This window comes from Phocoena sinus, chromosome 11 (genome assembly GCF_008692025.1).
Source record: "Phocoena sinus isolate mPhoSin1 chromosome 11, mPhoSin1.pri, whole genome shotgun sequence".
Classification (NCBI taxonomy): domain Eukaryota; kingdom Metazoa; phylum Chordata; class Mammalia; order Artiodactyla; family Phocoenidae; genus Phocoena; species Phocoena sinus.
Window position 1 is genome coordinate 35,487,207 of NC_045773.1, and position 25,232 is coordinate 35,512,438.

General features: G+C 41.9%; 1 protein-coding gene across 2 annotated transcripts in view; it reads right to left on the reverse strand.

The window, feature by feature from the left end:
• CACNA1D (calcium voltage-gated channel subunit alpha1 D) overlaps nt 1-25,232 on the reverse strand; it is a 324,032-nt gene that overhangs the window by 250,860 nt on the left and 47,940 nt on the right. The window lies entirely within an intron of this gene.

Below are 25,232 nucleotides of genomic sequence, written 5' to 3' on the forward strand. Positions count from 1 at the left end.
TAAATAACATCAGAAATGACAGAAGAAAAGTTACAACTGATACCACAAAATACAAAGGATCGTGAGAGAATACTATGAAAAATAATACACCAACAAATTGGACAACCTAGAAGAAATGGATAAATTCCTAGAAATATACAATCTTCCAAAACTAAATCATGAAGAAATCAATTACTAACAATGAAATTAATCAGTAATCAAAAAACTCCCAAACTAAATCCAGGACTAGATGGCTTCACAAGTGAATTCTTCCAAACATTTAAAACAGAGTTAATACATACTTTTCTAAAACTATTCCAAATAACTGAGGAAGGTACGATTCCAAACTCATTTTAGCAAGACCAGCATAACCATAATACCAAAACAAAAAAAGTACAAAAAAAAAGAAAATTACAAGCCAATATCACTGATGAATTCAGCAGCAAAAATCCTCAAGAAAACTAGGAAACTGAATCCAATGATACATTAAAAGCATCATACACCATAATTAAGTGTGATTTAAGGGATGCAAGGATGGCTCAAACATCTGCAAATCAATGTGATACACCACATAAGAAATCAGGATAACAATCATATGATCATCTCAAAAGACGCATAAAAAGCTTTTGACAAAATTCAACATCCATATATAATTTTAAAAACTCTCACCAAAGTGAGTATACAGGCAACATACTTCAACATAATAAAAGCTATATATGACAAACCCACAGCTAACATCATACTCAATGGTGAAAAGCTGAAAGCTTTTCCTCTAAGATCAGGAACAAGACAAGGATGACCACTTTCATCACTTCTATCAAGAGAATATTAGGAGTCCCAGCCACAGCGACTAGGCAAGAAAAAGAAATATAAGGCATCCAAATTGGAAAGGAAGAAGTAAAACTGTCACTGTTTGCAGATGACATGACACTGTATATTAAAAAACCCTAAGGACTCCAACGAAAAGGGCCCCAGCCCTGCCCACCAACAGACACCAGCCCAGCACAACCACAGCTGCACAGCCTGCCGTGGCAGGACCCAGCCCACTGACCAGTAGTCCAGCACCAGCCCCAGGACCCACTGGGCCCCAACCCCACCCACAGACAGTCCAATACTAGGTCTGAGACACCTTGGGCCCTTCAGCCAGCCACCACGGAATCAGGCCCCACTCACCAGTGGGCTGACACAAGCTTTGGGACACCCTGCACCCCACGTGCAGCTGCGTCAGGAAACAGCTCCTCCTACCAGCGGTCTGACACCAGCTCTGGGACCAATGGGCCCTGCATCCAGAGACCCCAGGACCCAGCTTTGCTGACCAGTGGGCCAGCACTAGCCTCACGACCCGGCTTCACCCATTAGTGGGCAGGCACTAGCCCCAGGATCTCCAGGGCCCCAGCCACACACACGAGCAGGTGGCACCAGCCCCAAGACCACTAAAGCCCAGCAGCCTGCTTGTCAGAACCCAGGCAACACACTAGCAGGCCAGCATCAGCCTCAAGACCCACCAGGCTCCAGCTCTGCCCATCAGCAGGCCAACTCCATTCTGGGACACCTTGTGCCCTTTGGCCAATGGCCCCGAGAGACAACCACACTCACAGCAGGCTGACACCAGCTTCAGGACCCCCAGAGCCCTGCAGCCAGAGCCCCTGGGATCCGGCTGCACCCACCAGTGAACGAGCACAAGCAGTGGCACCTCCTGGGTCCCAGCCCCACCCACCATCAGGCCAATACCAGCTCTAAGATATCCCGGACTCCTCAGCCAGCCACCCCAGGATCCAGCCCCACTCACCAGTGGGCCAGCACCAGCTCTGGGACACCCTGGAACCCACAGCCAGCCATGTCAGGAACCAGCCCCCCACCCCCGCTAGCAGGCCAACACTAGATCTGGGAAGACCTAGCCCCACAACCACCCACCTCAGAACCCAGCTCTGCCCACCAGTGAGCTGGCATTAGCCCTGGGGCCTGCCAGGATTCCACAACCAGCTGCATCATGACCTGGCCCTACCAACCAGTGTCCAGCAGCCTCCACACAAGGCAGGGCCTGGCAAACAACCAGATCAGGGGCCAGCCATGACTACCAGGCTGCCCACAGTAGTCAGCCCACCACAACAGAAGGACCCACGCAGCCCACAGAGGGGACACCCCTAGAGCATACAGCTCTGGTGACCAGAAGGGAGTGCGCTGCTGGGATTCATAGGATGTCTCCTACCAAAGGCCACTTCACCAAGGTCGGGAAACATAATCAACCTCGACGAAACATAGAAATAAAAACAGCAAATTAAGCAAAATGAGGTGACAGAGAAACATGTTCCAAATGAAGGAACAAGACAAAACCCTAGAAGAACTAACTGAAGTGGAGATAGGCAAACTACTTGAGAAAGAGTTCAAGGTAAGGATCATAAAGATGATCAAAGAACTCGGGAGAAGACTGGATGCACAGAGTGAGAAGTCAGACGCTTCTAACAAAGAGTTAGAAAATAGAAAAAACCAAAAACAGAGGTGAAAAATACAATAAATGAAGTGAAAAATACACTAGAAGGAATCAAGTTAATAAAATGATACACAGGAACAGATCAGTGAGATGTAAGACAGGGTAGTGGAAATCACCGAAGCTGAATCACTGAACAACAAAAAAAAGAAATGAGAACAGTTTACGAGATCTCTGTGACAACATCAAGTTTACCAATATTGACATGATAGGGGTCCCAGAAGGAGAAGAGAGAGAGACAACGGGGCAGAAAACATAGTTGAAAACCGAATAGCTGAAAATTTCCCTAACCTGGGAAAGGAAACAGACATCCAAGTCCAGGATGCACACAGAGACCCAAACAGGATCAGCCCAAAGAGGCCCACACCAAGACACACTGTAATTAAAATGGCAAAGATAAAGAGAGAATATCAAAACCAGCAAGGGAAAATCAACAAGTTGTGTACAAGGGAACTCCCATAAGGCTATCAGTTGACTTTTCAGCAGAAACTCTGCAGGCCAGAAAGAGGTAACACAATATATTTAGAATGATGAAAGGGAAGAACCTATAACCAAGTACACTGTACCCAGCAAGGCTTTCATTCAGATTTGCTGGAGAAATCTAAAGTTTTACAGACAAGCAAAAGCTAAAGGAGCTCGGCACCACCAAACCAGCTTTACAAGCAATGTTAAAGGGACTTCTCTAAGCAAAAAAGAAAAGGCCACAACTAGAAACAGGAAAATTATGAAAGGAAAAAGCCCATCAGTAAAGGCAAATATACATTAAAGGTAATAAACCAACTACATACAAAGCTAGTAGGAAAGTTAAAAGACAAAAGTAGTAAAAATCATCTATATCCACAATAAGCAGTTAAGGGCAACACCAAACACACAGATGTAAAATATGACGTCGAAAACAGCAGTCATGAGGGAAGGGGAGTAAAAAAAGCAGGGTTGTTCAAATGTATTTGGAATTAAGAGATCAGCAACTTAAAATAATCATGTATGTATACAGATTGCTACACATAAACAAAATGGTAACCACAAATCAAAAATCTTTAATAGATACACACAGAGAAAAAGGAATCCAAACGTAATACTAAAGATAGTCATCAAATCACAAGGGAAGAGAAAAAATTAAAAGAACAAAAAAGAATCACAAAACAAGCCCAAAACAATTAACAAAATGGTACTAAGTACATACCTATCAATAATTACTTTAAATGAATATGGACTAAATGCTCCAGTCAAAAGACATAGGATGAAAAAGGAAGGAAACTGAGTTATTTGTAATGAGGTGGATGGACCCAGAGTCTGTCATACAGAGTGAAGTAAGTCAGAAAGAGAGAAACAAATACTGTATGCTAACGCACATATATGGAATCTAGAAAAACAGTACTGATGAACCTAGTGGCAGGGCAGGAATAAATATGCAGACGTAGAAAATGGACCTGAGGACATGGGAGCAGGGAAGAGGAAGCTGGAATGAAGTGAGAAAGTAGCACTGTCACATATACACTACCAAATGTAAAATGGATGGCTAGTGGGAAGCTACTGCATAGCACACAGAGATAAGCTCGATGCCTTGTGACAACCTAGAGGGGTGGGGTAGGGAGGATGGGAGGCAGACTCAAGAGGGAGGGGATATGGGAATATATGTATACTTATAGCTGATTCACTTCGTTGTACAACAGAAACTAATGCAACATTGTAAAGCAATTATACCCCAATAAAGATTTTTTAAAAAGACATAGGGTGACTGAACAGACAAAACCCATATCTATGCTGCCTACAAGATTCACTTCAGATCTAAATACAGACACAGACTGAAAGTGAGAGGATGAAAAAAATACTCCATGAAAATGGAAATAAAAATAAAGCCAGGGTAGCAATACTTATGTCAGATAAAATAGATTTTAAAACAAAGACGGTTACAAGAGACAAAGAAGGACATTACATAATGATCAAAGGCTCAAACCAAGAAGAAGTGTAAATATATACACACCCAATACAGGACCACCTAAATACATAAAGCAAATATTAACAGACATCAAGGAAAAAACTGACAGTAACACAGTAATAGTAGGAGACTTTAAATCCCACTTACATTAATGGAGAGATCATTCAGACCAAAAATAAATAAATAAGGAAGCACTGGCCTTAAATGACACACCAGACCAGACTGACTTAATAGCTATACAGAGAACATTACATCCAAAAGCAGCAGAATACACATTCTTTTCAAGTGTACATGGAACATTCTCCAGGATTGATGCTAGGCCCCAAAACAAGCTTTGGTAAATTTAAGAAATTTGAAATTGAGCAAGTACTGGGTTGGCCAAAAAGCTCGCTTAGGTTTTTGGTATGATCTTACAGAAAAACCAGTGACCTTTTTGGGCAACCCAATATCTTTTCTGACCACAACATTTTAAGACTAGAAGTCAACAACAAGAAAAAAAACTGCAAAAACACAAACACATGGAGACTAAACAATATGTTACTAAACAACCAATGGATCATTGAAGAAATCAGGAAGAAGTTAAAAAAAATACCTGGAAACAAATGAAAACGAAAACAAAATGATCCAAAAATCTATGGGACACGGCAAAAGCAGTTCTAACAGGGAAGTTTATAGCGATGCAAGCCTACCTCAGGAAACAAGAAAAATCTAAAATAAACAATCTAACCTTACACCTAAAGGAACTAGAAAAATAACAAAACACAAAGTTAGCGAAAGGAAAGAAGTCATAAAGATCAGAGCAGAAAAAAAAATAGAAAAGATCAATGAAACTAAAAGCTGGTTCTCTGAAAAGATACAAAGGGACTTCTCTCGTGGTGCAGTGGTTAGGAATCTGCCTGCCAATGCAGGGGACACAGGTTCCAGCCCTGGTCCGGAAAGATCCCACATGCCGCGGAGCAACTAAGCCCGTGTGCCACAACTAATGAGCCTGCGTGCCACAACTACTGAAGCGCGTGCACCTAGAACCCATGCTCTGCAACAAGAGAAGCCACCACAATAAGAAGCCCATGCACCACAATGAAGAGTAGCCCTCACACGCCACAAAGAGAGAAAGCCTGCACGCAGCAACAAAGACCCAACGCACCCAAAAAAGAATAATTAATTTTTTTAAAGAAAGAAAAGATACACAAAACTGATAAACCGTTAGCCAGTTCATCAAGAAAAAGAGAAGGGGGGGGGCCCAAACCAATAAAATCCGAAATGAAAAAGGAGAAGTTACAACTGACACCATAGAAATACAAAGAATCATAAAATACTAGTATGGATAACTGTACACAAATAAAATAGACAACCTGAAAGAAATCGACAAATTCCTAGAAATGTATAATCTCCCAAGACAAACAGGAAGAAACAGAAAATATGAACAGACCAATTACCAGTAATGAAACTGAATCAGTAATTTTACAAACTCCCCAAAAAACAAAAGGCCAGGAGCAGACTGCTTCACAGTTGAATTCTACCAAACATTTAGAGAAGAGTTAACACCTATCTTTCTCAAACTATTTTAAAAAACTGCAGAGAGGAGAGACCTTCAAGATGGCAGAGGAGTAACACATGGAGATCACCTTCCTCCCCACAAATACATCAGAAATACATCTACATGTAGAACAACTCCTACAGAACACCTACTGAACACTGGCAGAAGACCTCAGACTTCCCAAAAGATATATATATTTTTTCCTTTTCTCTTTTTGTGAATGTGTATGTATATACTTCTTTGTGTGATTTTGTCTATATAGCTTTGCTTTTACCATTTGTCCTACGTCTGTCTATCCATTTATTTTTTTGGTATAGTTTTTAGCACTTGTTACCATTGGTGGACTTGTTTTTGGTTTAGTTGCACTCTTCTTTTTTCTTTCCCTTTTTTTAATTACTTTTAATTTTTTTTCTATTTTAAATAATTGTTTAAATTTTATTAACTTTATTATTTTTTCTTTCTTTCTTTCTTTCTTTCTTCCATTTCTTCTGAGCCATGTGGCTGACAGGGTCTTGGTGCTTCAGCTGGGTGTCAGGCCTGTGCCTCTGAGGTGGGAGAGCTGAGTTCAGGACACTGGTCCACCAGAGACCTCCCGGACCAATGTAATATCAAACAGCAAAGGCTCTCCCAGAGATCTCCATCTCAATGCTAAGACCCAGCTCCACTCAACGACCAGCAAGCTACAGTGCTGGACACCCTATGCCAAACAACTAGCAAGACAGGAACACAACCCTACCCAATAGCAGAGAGACTGCCTAAAATAATAATGTCACAGACACCCCAAAACACACCACCGAACATGGTCCTGCCCACCAGAAAGACAAGATCCAGCCTCATCAACCAGAACACAGGCACCAGTCCTCTCCACCAGGAACCCACTGAACCAACCTTAGCCACTGGCGGCAGACACCAAAAACAATGGGAACTACGAACCTGCAGCCTGCAAAAAGGAGACCCCCAAACACAGTAAGTGAAGCAAAATGAAAAGACAGAGAAGCACACAGCAGATGAAGGAGCAAGGTACAAACCCACCAGACTGAACAAATGAAGAAGAAATAGGCAGTCAACCTGAAAAAGAATCCAGAGTAATGATAGTAAAGATGATGCAAAATCGTGGAAAAAGAATGGAGAAAATATAAGAAACGTTTAACAAGGACCTAGAAGAACTAAAGAGCAAACAAACAATGATAAACAACACAATAAACGAAATTATAATTCTCTAGAAGGAATCAATAGCATAATATCTGAGGCAGAAGAACACATAAGTCACCTGGAAGATAAAATAGTGGAAATAACTACCACAGAGCAGAATACAGAAAAAAGAATGAAAAGAAATGAGGACAGTCTCAGAAAACATTAAACCTCTGGGACAACATTAAACCTCTGGGACAACATTAAACACACCAACATTCGAATTATAGGAATCCCAGAAGAAAAAGAGAAAAAGAAAGGGCCTGAGAAAATATTTGAAGAGATTATACTTGAAAACTTCCCTAATATGGGGAAGGAAATAGTCAATCAAGTCCAGGAAGCACAGAGAGTCCCATACAGGATAAAGCAAAGGAGAAACACACCAAGACACATATTAATCAAACTATCAAAAATTAAATACAAAGAAAAAATATTAAAAGCATCAAGGAAAAACAACAAATACCACACAAGAGAATCCCCATAAGATTAACAGCTGATCTTTCAGCAGAAACTCTACAAGCCAGAAGGGAGTGGCAGGACATATTTAAAGGGATGAAAGGGAAAAACCTACACCCAAGATGACTCTACCCAGCAAGGAAGTCATTCAGATTTGACGGGGAAATTAAAACCTTTACAGACAAGCAAAAGCTAACAGAATTCAGCACCACCAAACCAGCTTAACCACAAATGCTAGAGGAACTTCTCTAGGCAGGAAACACAAGAGAAGGAAAAGTCCTACAATAACAAACCCAAAACAATTAAGAAAATGGTAAGAGGAACATACGTATCGATAACTACCTTAAATATACATGGATTAAATGCTCCCGCCAAATGACACAGACTACCTCAATGGATACAAAAACAAGACCCGTATATATGCTGTCTACAAAAGACCCACTTCAGACCAAGGGACAAATACAGACTGAAAGTGAAGGGATGGAAAAAGATGTTCCATACAAATGGAAATCAAAAGAAAGCTGGAGTAGCAATTCTCATATCAGACAAAATAGACTTTAAAATAAAGACTATTACAAGAGACAAAGATGGACACTACAAGATGATGAAGGGATCGATCCAAGAAGAAGATACAACAATTGTAAATATTTATGCACCCAACATAGGAGCACCTCAATACATAAGGCAAATGCTAACAGCCATAAAAGAGGAAATCGATAGTAACACAATCATAGTATGGGACTTTAACACCTCACTTTCACCAATGGACAGATCATCCAAAATGAAAATAAATAAGGAAACACAAGTTTTAAATGATACATTAAACAAGATGGACTTAATTGAAATTTATAGGACATTCCAGCCAAAAACAACAGAATACACTTTCTTCTCAAGTGCTCATGGAACGTTCTCCAGGATAGATCATATCTTGGGTCACAAATAAAGCCTTGGTAAATATAAGAAAATTGAAATTGTATCAAGTATCTTTTCCGACCACAACATTATGAGACAAGATATCAATTACAGGAAAAGATCTGTAAAAAATACAAACATATGGAGGCTAAACAATACACTACTTAATAACGAAGTGATCACTGAAGAAATCAAAGAGGAAATTACAAAATACCTAGAAACAAATGAAAATGAAAACACGATGACCCAAAACCTATGGGATGCAGCCAAAACAGTTCTAAGAGGGAAGTTTATAGCAATACAGTAATACCTTAAGAAACAGGAAACATCTCAAATAAACAACCTAACCTTGCACCTAAAGCAATTAGAGAAAGAAGAACAGAAAAACCCCAAAGTTAGCAGAAGGAGAGAAATCATAAAAATCAGATCCGAAATAAATGAAAAAGAAATGAAGGAAATGATAGCAAAGATCAATAAAACTAAAAGCTGGTTCTTTGAGAAGATAAACAAAATTGATAAACCATTAGCCAGACTCATCAAGAAAAAAAGGGAGAAGACTCAATAGAATTAGAAATGAAAAACGCGAAGTAACAACTGACACTGCAGAAATACAAAAGATCATGAGAGATTACTACAAGCAACTCTATGCCAATAAAATGGACAACCTGGAAGAAATGGACAAATTCTTAGAAATGCACAACCTGCCAAGACTGAATCAGGAAGATATAGAAAATATGAACAGACCAATCACAAGCACTGAAATTGAAACTGTGATTAAAAATCTTCCAAGAAACAAAAGAGGGCCAGATGGCTTCACAGGCGAATTCTATCAAACATTTAGAGAAGAGCTAACACCTATCCTTCTCAAACTCTTCCAAAATATAGCAGAGGGAGGAACACTCCCCAACTCATTCTACGAGGCCACCATCACCCTGATACCAAAACCAGACAAGGATGTCACAAAGAAAGAAAACTACAGGCCAATATCACTGATGAACATAGATGCAAAAATCCTCAACAAAATACTAGCAAACAGAATGCAACAGCACATTTAAAGGATCATACACCATGATCAAGTGGGGTTTATTCCAGGAATGCAAGGATTCTTCAATATACGCAAATGTATCAATGTGATAAACCATATTAAAAAACTGAAGGAGAAAAACCATATGATCATCTCAATAGATGCAGAGAAAGCTTTTGACAAAATTCAACACCCGTTTATGATAAAAACCCTGCAGAAAGTAGGCATAGAGGGAACTTTCCTCAACATAATAAAGGCCATATATGACAAGCCCACAGCAAACATCATCCTCAACGGTGAAAAACTGAAAGCATTTCCACTAAGATCAGGAACAAGACAAGGTTGCCCACTCTCACCACTCTTATTCGACATAGCTTTGGAAGTTTTAGCCACAGCAATCAGAGAAAAAAGGAAATAAAAGGAATCCAAGTCGGAAAAGAAGAAGTAAAGCTGTCACTGTTTGCAGATGACATGATACAATACATAGAGAATCCTAAAGATGCTACCAGAAAACGACTAGAGCTAATCAATGAATTTGGTAATGTATCAGGATACAAAATTAATGCACAGAAATCTCTGGTATTCCTATACACTAATGACGAAAAATCTGAAAGTGAAATCAAGAAAACACTCCCATTTACCACTGCAACAAAAAGAATAAAGTACCTAGGAATAAACCTACCTAAGGAGACAAAAGACCTGTATGCAGAAAATTATAAGACACTGATGAAAGAAATTAAAGATGATACAAACAGATGGAGAGATATACCATGTTCTTGGATTGGAAGAATCGACATTGTGAAAATGACTCTACTACCCAAAGCAATCTACAGATTCAATGCAATCCTTATCTAACTACCACGGGCATTTTTCACAGAACTAGAACAAAAAATTTCACAATTTGTATGGAAACACAAAAGACCCCAAATAGCCAAAGCAATCTTGAGAACGAAAAACAGAGATGGAGGAATCAGGTTCCCTGACTTCAGACTATACTACAAAGCTACAGTAATCAAGACAGTATGGTACTGGCACAAAAACAGAAATACAGATCAATGGAACAGGATAGAAAGGCCAGAGATAAACCCACGCACATATGGTCACCTTATCTTTGATAAAGGAGGCAAGAACATACAATGGAGAAAGGACAGCATGTTCAATAAGTGGTGCTGGGAAAACTGGACAGGTACATGTAAAAGTATGAGATTAAATCACTCGTTAACACCATACATAAAAATACGCTCAAAATGGATTAAAGACCTAAATGTAAGGCCAGACACTACCAAACTGTTAGAGGAAAGCATAGGCAGAACACTCTATGACATACATCACAGCAAGATCCTTTTTGACCCACCTCCTAGAGAAATGGAAATAAAAACAAAAATACACAAATGGGACCTAATGAAACTTCAAAGCTTTTGCACAGCAAAGGAAACCATAAACAAGACCAAAAGACAACCCTCAGAATGGGGGGAAATATTTGCAAATGAAGCAACTGACAAAGGATTAATCCCCAAAATTTACAAGCAGCTCATGCAGCTCAATAAAAAAAAAAAAAAACCCAATCCAAAACTGGGCAGAAGACCTAAATAGTCATTTCTCCAAAGAAGATATACAGACTGCCAACAAACACATGAAAGGCTGCTCAACATCATTAATCATTAGAGAAATGCAAATCAAAACTACAATGAGATATCATCTCACACCAGTCAGAATGCCCATCAACAATAAATCTAGGAACAATAAATGCTGGAGTTGATGTGGAGAAAAGGGAACCCTCTTGCACTGTTGGTGGGAATGTAAATTGATACAGCCACTATGGAGAACAGTATGGAGGTTCCTTAAAAAACTACAAATAGAACTACCATATGACCCAGCAATCCCACTACTGGGCATATAAACTGAGAAAACCATAATTCAAAAAGAGTCATGTACCAAAATGTTCATTGCAGCTCTATTTACAATAGCCAGGAGATGGAAACAACCTAAATGTCCATCGTCGGATGAATGGATAAAGAAGATGTGGTACATGTATACAATGGAATATTACTCAGCCATAAAAAGAGACGAAATTGAGCTATTTGTAATGAGGTGGATGGACCTTGAGTCTGTCATACAGAGTGAAGTAAGTCAGAAAGAGAAAAAAAATGCTGTATGCTAACACATATATATGGAATTTAAGAAAAAAATAATGTCATGAAGAACCTAGGCACAGGACAGGAGTAAGGATGCAGACGTAGAGAATGGGCTTGAGGACGCGGGGAGAGGGAAAGGTAAGCTGGGATGAAGTGAGAGAGAGGCATGGACATATATACACTACCAAATGTAAAATAGCTAGTGGAAAGCAGCCACATAGCACAGGGAGATCAGCTGGTGCTTTGTGACCACCTAGAGCGGTGGGATAGGGAGGGTGGGAGGGAGACGCAAGAGGGAGGAGATATAGGGATATATGTATATGTATAGTTGATTCACTTTGTTATAAAGCAGAAACTAACACACCTTTGTAAAGCAAGTATACTCCAATAAAGATGTTAAAAAAAAAAAAAAAACTGCAGAGGAAGGAATACTTCCAAACTCATTCTATGAGACCAGCATCAGCCTTATACCAAAACCAGACAAATATATCACACAAAATAAGAAATTACAGGCCAATATCACTGATGAACTTAGATACAAAAATCCTCAAATATTAGCAAAGCAAACCCAACAATACATTAAAATGATCATACACCACAAGCAATTGGGGTTTATCCCACAGATGCAAGTGTAGTTCAATATCTACAAAATCAGTGCAATACACCACATTAACAAATTGATGGAGAAAAGGGAACACTCTTGCACTGCTGGTGGGAATGTGAATTGGTTCAGCCACTATGGAGAACAGTATGGAGGTTCCTTAAAAAACTACAAATAGAACTACCATATGACCCAGCAATCCCACTACTGGGCATATACCCTGAGAAAACCAAAATTCAAAAAGAGTCATGTACCAAAATGCTCATTGCAGCTCTATTTACAATAGCCCGGAGATGGAAACAACCTAAGCGCCCATCGTCAGATGAATGGATAAAGAAGATGTGGCACATATATACAATGGAATATTACTCAGCCTTAAAAAGAAACGAAATTGAGCTATTTGTAATGAGATGGATAGACCTAGAGTCTGTCATACAGAGTGAAGTAAGTCAGAAAGAAAAAGACAAATACCATATGCTAACACATATATATGGAATTTAAGAAAAAAAAAATGTCATGAAGAACCTAGGGGTAAGACAGGAATAAAGACGCAGACCTACTGGAGAACGGACTTGAGGATGTGGGGAGGGGGAAGGGTGAGCTGTGTCAGGGCGAGAGAGAGTCATGGACATATACACACTAACAAACGTAGTAAGGTAGATAGCTAGTGGGCAGCAGCCACATGGCACAGGGATATTGGCTCGGTGCTTTGTGGCAGCCTGGAGGGGTGGGATAGAGAGGGTGGGAGGGAGGGAGACGCAAGAGGGAAGACATATGGGAACATATGTATATGTATAACTGATTCACTTTGTTATGGGGCAGAAACTAACACACCATTGTAAAGCAATTATACCCCAATAAAGATGTTAAAAAAAAAAAAAAACCATATGATCATCTCAATAGTTGCAGAAGAAGCTTTTGACAAAATTCAACATCCATCTATGATAAAAACTCTCCACGAAGTGGGTAGAGAGGGAACATACCTCAACATAATAAAGGTCATAAATGATATGTCCGAAGCTAACATCAAACTCAATGGTGAAAAGCTGAAAGCATTTCCTCTAACATCAGGAATAAGACAAGGATCCCCAGTCTCACCACTTTTATTCAACATAGTACTGGAAGACCTAGCCACAGCAATAAGAAAAAATAAATAAAAGGAATCCAAATTGGAAAAGAAGAAGTAAAACTGGCACTATTTGCAGATGACATGATATAATACGTTAAAAAACCCTAAGGACACCACCAAAAACAGAGTGCAATGAACTTGGTAAAATTGCAGGACGCAAAATTAACATACAGAAATCTGTTGTGTTTCTATACACTATCAGAGAAATTAAGAACATAATCTCATTTACAATCATATCAAAAAGAGTTAAATACCTAGGAATAAAAAATAAGGAGGTAAAAGACCTGCTCCTGGAAAAGTAAAAGACACTGATGAAAGAAACTGAAGATGACACAAACAGATGGAAAGGTATACCATGTTCATGGACTGGAAAAATTAATGCTGTTAAATGACCATACTACCTAAGACGATTTACAGATTCAATGCAATCCCTACCAAAATACCCATGGCATTTTTCATAGAACTAGAAGAAATAATTTTCAAATTCGTATGGAAACACAAAAGATCTTGAATAGCCAAAACAATCTTGAGAAAGAACAGAGCTGGAGACCTCATGCTCCCTGACTTCAGACTATCCTACAAAGCTACAGTAATCAAAATAGTATGCTACTGGCACTAAAACAGACACATAGATCAATGGAACAGAACAGAGACCCCAGAAATAAACCCACGCACTTATGGTCAATTAATCTATGACAAAGGAGGCAAGAATATACAATGGAGAAAAGACAGTCTCTTCAATATGTAGCACTGAGGAAACTGGACAGCTACATGTCAAATAATGAAGTTAGAACATTTTCTCAAACCATATAGAAAAATAAACTCAAAATGGGTTACAGACCTTAATGTAAGACTGGAAACCATGAAATTCACAGAAGAAAACCTACGCAGAACACTCTTTGACATAAATCATTGAAATATTTTTCTGGATCTGTCTTCTAAGGCAAAGGAAACAAAAATAAACAAATGGAACCTAATTAAACTTAAAAGCTTTTGCACAGCAAAGGAAACCACTGACAAAAAGAAAGGACAACCTACTGAATGGGAGAAAATATTTGCAAATGATATGACCCACAAGGGAGTTAATATCCAAAATATATAAAGAGCTCATACAACTCTATCAAAAAAACAAACAATCTGATTAAAAATGGGCAGAAGAACTGAACAGACATTTTTCCATAGAAGACATACAGATGCCCAACAGGCACATGAAAAGATGCTCAAAATCACTAATTATCAGAGAGATGCAAATCAAAACCACAATGAGATATCACCTCACACCTGTCAGAACGACTATCATCAAAAAGACCACAAATAACAAATGTTAGTGAGGATGCGGAGAAAAGGGAACCCTTGTTACACCATTGGTGAGAATGTAAATTGGTGTAGCCACTACAGAAAACAGTATGGAGGTTCCTCAAAAAACAAAAACTAGAACTACCATACGATCAGCAATTCCACTCCTGAGTACATACCCAAAGAAAATAAAAACACTAATTTGAAAAGACACAAATACCCCAATGTTTATAACAGCATTATTTACAATAGCCAATATATGGAAGCAACATACAACAGATGAATGGATAAAGAAGATGTAGCGTGAATGCACACCCACCCGCCCACCCACACACACACACAATGAAGTACTACTCGGTCATAAAAAAGAATGAAATTTTGTCATTTGCAACACATGAATGGACGTGAAGGATATCATGCTTGGTGAAGTAAGTCAGAAAAAGACAAATACTGTATGTTATCACTTATATGTGTAATCTAAAAAATAAAACAAATGAACGAATGCAACAAAACAGAAACAAACTCACGGATATAGAGAACAAAGTAATGGTTACCAGTGTGGGGATGGAAGAAGAAAGGGGCAAGAATAGAGGTAGGCAATTAAAAGGTACAAACCACTATGTATAAAATAGATAAGCTTCAAGGATATACTGTACAGCACAGGGAACACAGCCAATATTTTGTAATAAATGGAGTAGAATTTATAAAAATTGTGAATCAGTATGTTGTATAACTGAAACTATTATAATATCATAAATCAACTATACCTCAAAAAAATGACAACAAATAAGTTTTGGCAAGGATGTGGAGAAAAGGGAACCCTTATGCACTGCTACTTGGAAATGTAAGTTGGTACAGCCACTATGGACAACAGTATGGAGGTTCCCCCCAAAATTAATAAAACTACATTAGAATCCAGCAACTCCACTTCTGGATATTTATCCAAAGAAAATGAAAACACTAATTCGAAAAGATATATGCACCCCCATGTTCACTGCAGCATTATTTGCAATAGCTACAATATGGAAGCAACGTAAGTGTCCACTGATAGATGAATGGTTAAGAAGATGTGGTGTATATATATATATATATATATATATATATATATATACTCACATACATATATACATACACACATACATATATATATATACACACACACACACAATGGAATCTTACTCAGCCATAAAAAAAATGAAATCTTGCCATCTGTGACAACATGGTTGGACCCAGAGAGTATTATGCTACGTGACATGAGTCAGAGAAAAACAAGTACAGTATTATTTCACTTATTTGTATAATCCAGGAAACGAAACAGAATCAGAGATTCAGAGAACAATTCTGGTGGTTGCCAGAGGGGAGGGTGTTGGGGGAATGGGAAGAATAGGTGAAGGAGATTAAGAGGTACAAACTTCCAGCTATAAAATAAATACCTCACAGGGATATATTGTACAGCACAGGGACTATAGTCAATAATATTGTAATAACTCTCTGGTGACAGATGGTAACCAGAATCATCAGGATGATTTCATAATGTATAAAAATATGGAATCACTATGCTGTACACCTGAAACTAATATTGTAGGTCAATTACAATGCAATAAAAAAATAATAAAGTGTAACATGGCAGTTCCAAGTTCAGACGAGGGTAAAGTGGGAACATGTTATCTTTCCACTCCAAAGTCAAGCAAACTGAATATAAGGTAGTTTAGTAAAAAGGTTAAAAAAAAAAATACCAAGAGCAAAGAAACAAGAAAAGGAAATCAACCTTACACTGCATGTGTCAAGAACAGAAACAGAAGAACCTGGTGGAAAGGGCAGTGTGGCAGAGCTCCTGACCCCGCCCCACTCCTGCGGGCATCCTGAGAAAAGAAGGGAGTCAAGAAAATCATGGGCTCCAAGCTGCAGGGAAGCAGGCTGGGGAGGTAAAAGTCCTCAGTCTTTAGGAAGCAGAATAAAGGCCTCAGGAGCGGAACCCCACACAACACTGAGGGCATGGGCAGAGATAAGAAGGGCCCAGGGTTTGTCATCTTCCAGGACACATATTGATACTAAGCTGCCCTGGGGAGTGAGATCACTCCCAGATGGAAGAGTGGGCCGGGGTACAGGCCAGTAACAGGACACCAGGAGAGGCGCAGGAACCAGGTGCCCAGTTAGAGCCCTTGCCCTTGTCCTGGCTCAGCCCTTGCCATCCAAGACCCCACATGCCCAGCACTCCACCTGCAGCCCCAGCAGGAGACACACTGTTCCGAAAAGGTGGGCAGGACACCTGGGAGAATTTACCCAGCCACCACTGAAGCCACGCACAAGGCTCCTGTCAGATACCCAGCGGTGAAAAGAAACAGCCCAGCAAACATGCAGAGGGGGTTTGGGGGAGGAGCAGGGCCAGCCTGTCTGGAATGGATGGAGCGTTAGCTGGGAATCCAGCCTTCATACGTCCTTGGTAAAAAGAGAACTAGTAAAGGTGCCCGACCAGGGGTTTGCAAAGAACTGCAGAATGTTATCAGTGTAAGCCTCAAAGTGTGGTTTCAGGAAAACTAAAACTGGTTGATCCCAGGATCTCCCACAGCAGGTGGCAAGTGTTAACTGCCTCCCAGCTCATCACCAGCACCGAGGACAGGACGAGCAAGCAAACAAAGTGGGAGCTGGCGATTCACGCAGCAGTCGCCGTGACCGAGTGGGGATGAGAAGGAGGTCGGGTTGTACCGGGCAGCAACCGGTCCCTACCCGCTCTGCTCACGGCAGGCTGGCCCGGGACAGAGACTCGGGAACCTGGTGACTTCCTGCGGCTGCACTCACGGGGAGCTGGAGAGCCGTGAGCTCCCTAGATGGAGGGCAAGCTGGGGCACTCGACCTGAAACCTGCCCAACTCCAAAACCAATCAACCCTCTGGAAAGTCGCCATGTGACCTTGGCCAAGGAAAAGCGCTCTCTCCTGTGCTATTTAAGTGCACCTCAGCACTAAACTGAGGAGAACATTTTTTTCTGGGATTGAAATCTGGCACCCTGGGGCTTCAGCCCAACGCAAATGTATTTCCTCAACTATGAAAACAGTCATCTCATTAAAAACTGGCCAAAGTAAGTGAAGAGAACTATATGTTCATCAGTCTAAGATGTTTTTTGGCATAGAAATCCCCACCCCACCCCCAAACAAACAAAAGAAATGCAGCTTTAAAGAAATTCTGGCAAACAATAAGGCCCTAATCACTTTGCCCTGATACCTACTCAAACATTTTAAACAGGAATGATATCATCACTGTAGTTTTATTTATTTCAGAGGAGGCTGACAAAACAAACTTCAGAACATATTTCCATCCCCAAGCTAAGGATATAATTGCTCAAGTAAGTAAAAAACACTTCTGGGTGTCAGTCTCTGTCTCTCTCCCCCCCTTACTAAAATCTCCATAATTCAAAAATCTCTATTTTCCTCCCAGTTCTCTCTCTCTAGCCACCTCCGGAGCAGATTAGGGTCATGTGGGTCTGGGGACTTCTCATGTAGTTCTACTCAGACAAGAGGCAATAAAATGAAGATGGCAAGAGAGAACCTCTTTAAAAAGCCTAACAGTGGCTGACTGCAAAGAAGACTACAAAACAACCTATCTCAAAGAACAAATGAAAAATTACCCAACCTTCTCAAACCAGATTGCATATCCATGGAGAATCCTCAAAATGATCCATGAAATGAACATCTTTTCAAAAAAGAAATTGGCAGTGAGCAGGTCACATGGCTGCCTGACCCAATTATAGGGGAAAGCCTGATAGCTCATTAAGAGTCAATGAATGCAGAGTCAGAGACGCACGCGCCTCCAGGTACCATGGATGCTGGCGAAGGGAGAGAGATCTGGACCTGGGGTGAAGGGAGAAATCTATGCTGTCAGCCCTGCGCCATGGTGCCAGGGGGAACTGAGCACCATTACTCACTGCCCTTGACCGTCTTGGTAATCAGGGAACATTAAAAACACAGAGGAGAATTTAACCGCTTCTCTGCACTGCCTGATCCAGGTGCCATATCTCACCAGCTCAAGACTCAAGCACAAAAACGAGCCTTGAAGGCCAGCCAACCCCCCCCTACCACCACCTGCCCTCAGCAGCAGCCCTGGAAGGGCATCCCTGGCTCCCCCCACTCTCCTCGAGTGAAAACACTCTTGTGAAAACACTCTTTTTTACAAGGGGCCATGCGGAACAGGCCAACACCACACACCACGCCTTCCTCACAGCAGCTCTGCAGAGGTCTGAGCACAGTGATCAGGCTGCTTTTACCCTTCCGTGTATCCAGCTGAAATCTCCTCCATCTTAACTCCTTTTATTGTACTTCTGTCCTATATAGATATGCAGAGCTGCTCAGGAGAAAAAAATAACCCTTTGAGTATTTGAAGTCAGGAAGACTTCTCCCCCATGCTCTCTAATTTACTCAGCATTAAAGGGCTAAGGTGAACAGACAGTACAAGATCATTAACAGAAAATCTACCAGTTTAGAATTTACAATAAATTAATATGAAACAGGGCTGATAACCACTTCTGAGCTATCTACAAAGGAAATGCTTGAAAAGCCAACGAAGAATATGAAGAAAAGAAAAGTTTTTAAATAAGCAAGACTCCAAGGGCCTATATAATATCCTTCAAAGAATCAACTTTCAGAGAATTTTATAAACCAGTGGTTTACATTTAAATACCACTGCTTATTTAGCCCTGTTCAGAGCAAGTACCTATAGACCTGTATCTCTGGTTGCAATCATTTGAGACACAACCGACTCTTCGTAGAATGTCCCAGACTAGAAACTCTACCAGATTTCCTTCCCGCCTCATTTTAAAGTAGAGGAGCTTGAGGCCCAGAAAAGTCAACATTTCTGCTCAGGGCCCCCAACAAGTTGGTAGTAGAGAGTATACAGGAGCCTAAGTAAACTGTCTAATCATCTAGAGCTGGGTTCACTCTATCTACAGGGTTTCAAAGGCTCAGGCATAGGTAAATTCAAACGCATAGGTGCATGTCATTTCCATCTGGCAGAAGCAATGTAAATGAATTTAAATCAAGCCCCTAGCTCTTCCCTGGTGGTGCAGTGGTTAAGAATCCTCCTGCCAATGCAGGGGACACAGGTTCGAGCGCTGGTCCAGGAAGATCCCACATACCATGGAGCAACTAAGCCCGTGTGCCACAACTACTGAGCCTGTACTCTAGAGCCCACAAGCCACAACTACTGAGCCCGCATGCCACAACTACTGAAGCCACGTGTCTAGAGCCCACGCTCCGCAACAAGAGAAGCCACCTCAATGAGAAGCCTGCGCACCGTCATGGAGAGTAGCCCCTGCTCGCCACAACTGGAGAAAGCCCACATGCAGCAATGAAGACCCAACGAAGCCGAAAATAAATTCATAAAAATTTTTTAAAAATCAAGCCCCTTTCAAGATGAGTATAATTTAGACTGTATAAATGAACACAAATTATGATATCAGTAAGGTATCTACACCTATACCGTTTGTTTAGGTGACTACTGCGCTTAATTTTGTTCTAGTCTGAACAGCTGAACCCCAAGCAGCAGTGAGAAGACTACCGTTGCATTTTAATTCAATTTACAAAGACTGTTTCTCTCATGCTTAAATCCCTTTAAGTGTTGTAAAACAGCACAAAGACTCATGAAGCCCTGTAAATAACCAGACTATTTAAGAATATTCTATGATTCAAACTCTTTCACTGTTACTGATCAACACCCCGTTCCAATTATTTTTAATTAATGGTGCTTAGCAAGTACAATACAAGCCCCCAATGAATGCCTGCTGAATTAATTTCCTGTACTTCAGGCAAGAAGGACATGTGGTCGCCTTCTCTGCTGCTCAGTTCCCTCTTCTGTAACATAAGGATGATGACGCTATGTATCTCCTGGCGCTGTGTGGGCATTAAATGGGAACATTCGTGAAAAGCACTATTGCAGTGACTACAATAAGAACCCACTATATGGTAGATGTTGTTGTTACATTTCTAAATAAATTGCTCTCTTGTTCCTAAACACACGGATTAGAAGGGGAGAGAAATTGTGAGCAAAAGGAACACCCAACATAGTAGAAGGAAAAAAAAAAAAAGCCCAGATATAAGAATCAGCAAAGTGTGAGACTCCGATGCCTTTTACTATAGGGGCAAACAACCCAAAGGCATCATTCTTCCAGCACAGAATAACCTTCCATGTCCCGAACACTGACCCTGTGTGATGGAGAAAACGTCAGGTTAGGTTTCGAACAGTCTGCTTACAAAGGCAGTGCATGTGTACGGGTAATACATTTCAGAGAATTCCCTTCCAATATGGATTTTTAAAAATAAAGAAAAGCTTTGCTGCTTACAATGAATAAAATTCAGCTTCAGCACTCTGGAAAATTCGGCTCTCTGGAAGGATACAATCTGTGAAGGAACACAGCCAAGGTTGTATATTCTTCTTCAGTTTCTTTATGCACAAACAACTAAGCCACGAAGCTAGTGGATTTAAGATGATTCTAACCATTCCACCAAATCCTCTTTCAGGAGAGGAAGGGGCAAAGAGGGAAAAATAGACATGACGTGATGCAGAATGAATCAAAGGACCAAGAGAGGAAGAGGAAAAACCACCACAGAGAAGTCTGCACATCACCTCTCTTCCAGGATGCAAGGGAAAAAACTTTCCTTATATGATGAGTCCAGACCTCCCTCCACCCACCCACCCGTGAAATCTAGGATAATCCTCCTCAGCTCCTCTTTTCCAGACCAACCCCTCTCACTCATACTGGAAAGGCTGCCCAGCAGCGCCAAAAAGTGGTCCCGTTTTACTGCCCCCTTAGGGGAAAGCTCTGGTAGGGAGAGGATGTTAGAGGGAAAAAGGTAGAACTTTATTGCCTTGTCATATCCAGCTCTACTCAGAGCAAGTAAACCAGTACTAAAACTTCACAAATAGGACGAGAGGTCCCAGTGAAAGCTGCCAACATCCCACCATGGGTCATGACAGCCAGCAGGAGAGGCAGTGCCCCCGAGGGACCACTGTCATCAGCTTTAAGAGCTGGTTCTTAAAGCTCTCTGTCTCTTCTGTCTTCACAGCCCTCCAGGCCACACTAGCGCATCCTCCACTGTCCCGGACTGCTGAGCACGCACAGCCTCGGGCAGAGGCAGGTGGAACCCTAACAGGCACCATTCAAGGAGCTGTCTCAGGACTTCCCACAAGGAGAGAGAGAGAGAGAAACACGAAGCCCAAGGTCAGGGAGCCAAGTCTCTCTCCACCCCCGCCCATGGCACGTTCACAGGAGGCAGGAGAGAAAGAGGACCGACTGACACTGTAGTTATTACAGTCCACCTCCCCTGCCAGATCGTAGGCTCCCAGAGGGCGAGCGCCAGGGCCCCCTTGTTAACAACATTCCTAACACCCAGCAGAGGGCCTGGGCACCAGCTGCCCTCAGTCAAGAGCTGCTAAGCAAACGAACAGGGGCGGCAGACAGGCAGGTGAGCCCTCAGGGCCATGAGCAATGAGCCCTAATGCTCTGCACTCAGCACATAGTGATGGCAAGAGCGCTGGCCTTGTATTACTCATGTGGGCGTTTATTCAGTAAATAACCCTGGACAAGTCACAACATCCGGGAGCCTCAGTTCCCCTCCTTTGTCGAATGGTGGCGGAGAGTAATGATTCCTGCCTCTTTCTTGCACACAACTGTTGATGGGATCAAAAAGGAATAACAAAATAAAAGCTCTTCGGGCAAGTATTAAGTACTATATAAGTGGAGTATGTAATGATGCAATTTACTACAAACAACTTTTCTACAGAAGGTCCCACTTTACATAAGAATGCCACCTTATTCTATATACATCCCATCATTCGAATAACTTTCACATATTCTTCTTCATAACCATGGTGTGTATTGCTACTGTTATCCCCACCATGAAAATTTTAAAAATAAAAAAAACCCAGAGACTCAGAAGAGTCAAGCCACTTGCCCAATATCAGGGGACAGGGCCGTTTTCTATCCACTTACTTTGCAATATCTTTGTACGATACAACGGACTTAGTAATAATCGTGCTGGCAAGGCCAGGCTGGTGAGTTGGGCCCTGTAATGCAAAACTTTCCACAAAGACATTGGCTGGGGTGGGGGTGGGGGGGCGGCGGTGGAGCTCGGTGTAGGAGACAAGGGGCAAAAACAAAGGCAGAAGAGATGCCCGAGCATAAAGGAAGCAGGGTCTCTTCAGAATTGGCTTCTCATCCCTGCTAGCCAAATCACGGCTCTCATGGCCTTTCAAGGGCTAAGTTATGACTGTGAGCAGTCGGTCGCCAGAAGCCTAAGCCAAAAGCCATTCTACAATAACAAAACCAAGGACAGATTCATCTCAACCCTGATCACCGAACAGCTACAAACTCAGTACCTACCCCTAGAAGTACAAACAGTTGGTTTGAGGACCCCCACCCAAACTCTGGCCCACTAAGGTGAGGGTCCAGCCATCGCTCCTGGGGTTCCTGGAATCACGCTGACTCAAAATGCAGCCACCAGTTCCCCCCAGGGCCCAAGCCTCCCTCCCAGCACTTCAATACAGCAGCCTGACGCTGCCCTTTCATGGCTGAACAGTGGCAACGTCTAAATTACAGCTCAGCCACCGCAGCCTCCACCACAGCCACAGGCCTTGTGCAGCCAGTAAGCCGCTTCGAAGGACCTCAGGTGCTGGAGGGCCTGGCCGAAGAGGCCCAATATGCAATACTCATGACCCTGTGACCATCATTCCTCCAAGAAAGAATCTCTCCTTGCCCCATCCTTACACACTCCCCACCCTCCACAAGCTGAAGCCAAGTTTGCATCAGTTACCCATTCTAAAGGGCTCTGATCCACTCTGCTACTGCCTATTTGTCCCTGCTTCTGTAATTGGTTTACAAAAAGGATGCGTGAAATGGAAAGTGATAAACCACAGAGGGCAGGCACAGAATTACATCAGGGCACACAACAGAAACAATCTGGCTTTTCCACTGTTGCCAGAGGGCCTTCTCCCCAACCCCTGCCCCAACACTGCTTTAGCCTGTGCCCTGAATCCCAGCTGCTTTTAGAATAAGAAAGTGTCCAGATTGAGCTAATTGCATCAAACAAATCAAATTCTGACATGGTATAACAAATGGGGATTTTGAGGTCAGTCTTTGCAAGCCCTTCCATTTTCCCCTGAACCCCAAGTTACTTTGTTTTCATTTATAAAGAACACCATGACCTTTTCAAGCTGTCAGGAGCCTGTAAATTACTGCTGTACCATGACCATCCTAGCCTGAAGCTCTCCTGGGAATCATGTCTCCTGAAATCCTCGCCCAGATCCTCCAAGAACCCCTTTCCAGCTCAGTTTCGCCACAAGGGCCAAAGCCCAATCGAGGTGCATCCATATTTCACACATTCATTTTAAACGGACCCTGGCCTTCATTTTCTAGAATATGCTCTTCTCACAAACTCCGAGGTCTGCAAGCCTGCTTCCTCATCTGGGAAAGTGGCAGGATTGGTCACTGACCGTCAATGTCGAGGCGAGACTCAAACAAGGAAATCTTCTGACCAGTAGCTTGTGTTCAGTGAGACAGTCTTCCAAAGGACAGAATTGTACGTGGGGTGGGGAATGGGTAAAATGGGTGAAGGGGGTCAAAAGGTACAAATTTCCAGTTACACACTAAGTCCTGGGGATGTGACGCACAGCATGGTGACTACAATTAACGATACTGTATCACATATTTGAAGGTTGCCGAGAGAGTAGATCTTAAAAGTTTTCCCAAGAAAAAGAAAACCTGTAACGATATATGGTGTAAAACAAACCGGATAACTACAGAATCATAGAATTAGAGTCATGGGTAGAATCTAAGAGATCGTTTAGAACCATCCTCTCACTGCTGAGGAAACCGAGGCCCCAAACCACGTTAAAGTGACTTACGTAGGCTTCATCGCATGGTTTTCTTTGTGAGCACAAAGAGAAGAATCCAGTTTTCCAACCTAAACATCCATCTCTCCCCCTCTCTGGAATTATAAAACATTAGCTCGTCTTTATTGAGAACTCACTCTGGGCCAGGCACTGTGCTAAATGCAGGTGTCGTGGGTGGCCCCGCATTCTGCAAAGGAGAGGCTGAACAATCTGCAAGGTCACACGGCTAGAAAGCAGCACTGCCGCGGTCGGAACTGCTCTAGAGAACCAGGACCTGAGCCCTAACCATTAGGAGTCACTACCCTCAAGCCATTGTGTCAGCTACCGCAGCCCTTACGGCTAAACGCGCATGCACATGTGAGGTGCAGCCTCCTTTATAAATATAGCTCTTCTTTTGATATTACTTCAAAGAGGAAGCTCTAACCACCACCATCACCCCCACCCCCCCGACACTGGGAAGAGATACAACAGCCCGTGACCCCCACCAATCACCAAGCAAATGACTGATGACTCACCGGGTAAAGTTCCATCTGATTTTTTTCCCTCGCCTAGTCCTCCCAGCACTGGAGGTTCTCACGCCGCTTTCACAGTACCTGGAACTTTCTCTCCCAGATTTGCAGGTTGTCAACTGGCTGCAAGCCAGACCCAGTGCCATCAGTCTCCGGAAG